A 4,700-nucleotide genomic window follows, 5' to 3' on the forward strand; every position below is an offset into this window, starting at 1 on the left:
TCCCTGCACTAGTAATGCATAATTATTCAGTAATAATGACTGCCTACTTTAAATACAGCAACATTCACAGTTGGAAAGGAGGACTCTTTCAATAGCTGTCATCCAGAGTCGGGAAACTCAGCCAGGCAAACCTTAACAACTTCAATTTTAAGCCAACACACAGCCAACGGAGGGAAGATCCCACAGAACAAACTACACAATTATTGCCTCCTTTCTCTTTGGAAAAACTGCACAAGTGTCTCTTGCATTCCACTGTCCAAGCAATGCAATATTTTTTTTCCTTCGCCCAAGAGGCAGGTATTATATTCCCTTTTGGAGGAGGAGCTAACAGGCTGTCAATAGGCACCCAGGATTGCAGCTGCAAGACTTGGGCTGTGAAATATACACAGAGTGTATATACAAGAGTGGATTTCATGCTCTTTATTCAGCTCATAGTGGTGAGGAGGAATGGAAGTTCCCCCAGAATGTCCCCCAGAATTAGCCCCACGTGATTGGCTAATTCCGGGATTCTCCTGTAGGCCAATCAGGTTGCGGATTCCCTTCCACCTGGAGCTGGATTGGGTGGCTCCTGTGGACCAATCAGACTGCTGCATTCTGAAGCCTATTGTTCTAGGACCAATCAGACTGCTGCATTCTGAAGCCTATTGTTCTAGGACCAATCAGACTGCTGCATTCTGAAGCCTAGGACCAATTAGACTGCTGCCTTTTGGATCCTATTCAACTCAGTACATAACACCCTGGGAGAAAAGATCCCCAGCCAAACTGCCCAAAAGGTAGACATGTCTTTGCAGTACAAACATTTTGGTCTCCGTTTCAAGGGAAATCAAGGCAGTCTGAGTTGCCATGTGACTCTCTGTGCAAACGCCCCAGTTGCTTCCTAAGTGCTTGTTTGAATCCGAGATGGAGATGAGCTTGGGGAATCAAAGCAAAGCCAACAAGGTGATTTGATTCTTTTTAATTGTAGTTGTCTCCCCCCTCCTCCCCACTGCCAGCATTCTCTGGGACGTTGGAGTTCTTCCTCCCATTATGCAGGATCCATCCGCACTGGATTCGAAATGGTCTCCCCTAACGCTTACTGCTCCCCATGTGAATCATTTGAGAGCATCGTTTGATGGGTGCAGAACTGTTTGAGGCTGTGTAGCCATAGCTGTACAACAGAAATTCTGCTAGTGGGGATTCCTATTCACTCTGCAGCCAGCAGTTATTCTTCCTGTAACAAGATAAAAAGCACACATATTCGTCTGACTGGCTCCTGACCTTTGCAGCATTCCCTGATGTTGTGTTTCGTGTCTCATCTTCCCTGTCATCCGTGGGTCCCTCGGCCCACTCTACATACTTAGTTTGCCGCTGCACTTATTAGTGTTACTGGTGTTCTAGATTATGGGAGGAGGGACACCCAGTAAACCCTAGATATTAATAAATGGTAGGGTTTTGATTATGGGAGAAGGGAGAAATAAAAGCTGCAGAGGAATTCATGAGATAGCCTTAATGCAAAATGACCTGGCCAAGCTAGGGCCATTGAGAAACCACACAGGGCCACTGAGAGCCATTGCCAATGCAAGAGAACTGTTCTCCCTCCTTGACTTCAGGTGTGAACAGGTTCTGGGGGTTTGGAAGGTTTCCAGGGTTGCTGGGTTTGAGGTGACAGGAAAAGAGAGCTTTATAGCAAGGTGTTCTGGGAATAAGATGAAAGAGTGGTACACCTGATGGCGTACAGGTAAAACAGGGATTTGTTTGTTCTTTGAAAAGGTCCCTATATGGTCTCAAGCAAAGTGCACGATCCTGGCACTCTAAACTCACTGACGTGTTGTTTTCTCTAGGTTTTCAGCAAGGTAAAGCCGATTCATGCTTATTTGTCAAGAGGAAGGACAGAGGAAGCTGTATTGCTTATTTTATGTTGATTATATTCTTTTATTCTGGAAGGATGTCAAGATGTACAATAGCGCCCTAGCTCAACTGAAGGAGCACTTTGACATGAAATATATTGGTGAGGTAACCAACTACCTATCTCTGGAAATAGAGAGAGACCAAGAAGGTAATATTTTAGTACACCAGTCACAGAAAATTCCTGATGTGTTAAGCAAACTAAACCTGATGGATGCTAACCCTGTAGACACACCAATGACAACAGGTTCTCAGGTAGATGATACTGAAGAAGCATTTTCTGACCCTACACTATACAGAAGTGTGCTAGGCAAACTAAACTTCATTGCCAGATGACCTGACATTGCAGTTAGCACAAATTTGCTAAGCAGACATGTCAACAATCCTACTGTTAAGGATTGGAAAGCTCTGAAACACATAGCACACTATTTGAAAGGCACTATCCACTACAGACTGAGATTTAACAATCAGAAGTCTGGTGGTCTTGAGATATTTGCTGATGCGAGTTTTGGAAGTGACACTACAGACAGGAAAAGCATGTCTGGAGTTTGCTACATGTACAGCCACGGTCTATTTGATTGGTCGTGCAAGAAGCAAACAACAGTTAGCTTAAGTACTTGTGAAGCTGAACTGAATGCACTGTCTTACTCACTTGTGGATTGTGAATGGTTGTTACAATTGTGTAAAGATATGAGAATTCCTGTAAAGTGTCCAATCCAGGTTTAATCAGGACAACAAAGCATGCTTGGCTTTGCTGGATTCAGAAGGTTGTAAGCAAAGCACGAAGCACTTGCAATTGAAGCTGCAACATGCTAGAGAATGTGTTCAGAAAGGACTCGTAACGGTGTCCTACATGCCAGGTAATGAAAATTCTGCTGATTTATTGTCCAAGGTTGTTCCGAAGGATCAACACTGTACCTATGTACAGAAACTGTGTTTGTACTGATATTGTACTGGCACACTGCCCGGTGGTGTTCACAGAAAGGGGGAGGATGTTAGTTTCTGTGTGTTGCCACTGTGCAGTGCTCTTGGAGTCACAGGATTCTGTTTACATTCCTGGGATTCCAGACTGTTGGAAGTCTTCATCAGCTCGGTCGAATGGAGATTCCGACAGGATCTATCTTAGACAGCCTGGTCGGGAGAGATGACTTAGAATCCAGGGCTACGTTGCTGTGGGGGCCGAGCCCCTCTTGAAATGAGCATGCTGCAAGATCATTTCTTCCTCCATGCAGACTAAAGGTGTAAATAGGTGAATAAACCATATTTCCTAAAGCTACAACAGGCTCCACCATGTCGGAATTCTCCAAAGTAAAGCAGACCCTGGTTGAGGGCCTGGGACCCCCTCGGACTTTGCTATTGCTCAGCAGAGAGTGGGGGTGGCACCCAACTTTTGTAACACTACTATTATTAATTAACTGCCCTTCACCCAAAGGTCCCAGGATGTCAGGGACCGTGCTGTGGAGAGCTGCACTGAGTGTGCTGGTCCCGTGGGTTACCCGAGAGGCAAGGTCCAAGTCCAGTCTGTGGTCAAAGGCGCAACGTGGAGGCAGTCCGTAGCAGCTGAAGCTGGGTGCAGGGCAGGGAGACGGGTGAAGTCAGGAACAGGCTTGCAGGCAGGGAGCCTGGGTGGGTCAGGAGCTCTGGCAGAAAAGCAAGACAGGGTTCAGGCAGGAACTAGCAACCAACAATGTTGCTCCTGCAACTTGGGACTGGGGCTGGCCAGCTTTTATCTGCCCCGAGGCATAGGGCCGCCCCAATCCTCTGGTGACTCGCCTCTCCTGGCCTGGAGGCAAGCACTCCTCCTGCGGGAACTTAGTTCTCTCCGCCTCTCTGCCCTGAGCCTCTGCAGCTCAGGAGAGGCTGGAGGGTTACCGGACCCAGAGGCAACCTCAGCTTCCTCTGACAGGGCTGAGAGTGGAGCACCTGTATAGATTTGGGACAGTGGTTTGCAGAGGGGCATAGTTCAGAAGGCAGAAGCTGGGTAATACTGGACGGGGAACAGCTATGAGAAGAAACACTAGAAGAGAGAGGGTTAACAGATTCACAGTCTCTGGACAGCATTCACCCCAACCCCCTTCTCCAAAGTCACGGAGAGCTCAGAAAGTGGCAGAACAGAAAGCACAGAGGGTACATGCTCAGATTACAAGATGTAGAAGTGACGTAGATTAATTGGGACAAAAGGGCGTGGGATCCTTAACTGGGAGCACCGCCATTTCTAGGAGATGGGTTCTTTGTTCTCTCGCAGTGATTATTAAAGTTTCTAACTGGTAAGAAGACCCCTTTTCCTTTGTTTTGCTTATCTACTGCCATGGGTGAAGAAGCCAATTCCCTGAAGCCTGACACAGACTGGGTTACAGAATTAAAACACAATATATGATTCAGCTTTTCCATGTCTGGTGCCCTCCTGCTGTTTTGGACTACAACTCCCAACAGCCTCAGCTATCAAGGTCAATGGTCAGGCATGGTGGTGTTTGTAGTCAACCATCAGCAGCGTCTGGAGAGTCCCTGGCTGGAGAATGTTGAGGTCCAGATTGGGTCTCCATGATAGACAATGCAAAAAGCATGCCACATTCTAGCATTACTAATGTAAACAGCAGTTCTAAACACAGTTCAGGGTATACTCCTCATTAGGGAAGAGAGAGAAATTTGGTTCTGTTGATATTTTAATGCTAGTCTATCATAGCCACACTTTCCCAAACAATACATGAACCATTAAAAGAAAGGCATATTCAAAATTCACCCTTCTCCGAATTTTGTGATGGACTTCTCCAATGCCCCCAAAGTGTTTATTAGGGGAAAATAAAACACAGCGCGAG

At 46.4% G+C, this 4,700-nt stretch overlaps 1 long non-coding RNA gene across 1 annotated transcript; it reads right to left on the reverse strand.

Moving 5' to 3' along the window:
- Positions 1 to 939: 939 nt before the first annotated feature.
- On the reverse strand, positions 940 to 2,604 carry LOC310842257. The gene is made up of 2 exons (XR_014563048.1): positions 2,537 to 2,604; positions 940 to 1,210 (listed from the first exon to the last, which is right to left on the reverse strand). It is a non-coding gene; the product is annotated as an uncharacterized lncRNA (long non-coding RNA).
- Positions 2,605 to 4,700: the final 2,096 nt, after the last annotated feature.

This window comes from Podarcis gaigeae (assembly GCF_964106915.1).
Source record: "Podarcis gaigeae genome assembly, chromosome: 3".
NCBI classification, from domain to species: Eukaryota; Metazoa; Chordata; class Lepidosauria; order Squamata; family Lacertidae; genus Podarcis; species Podarcis gaigeae.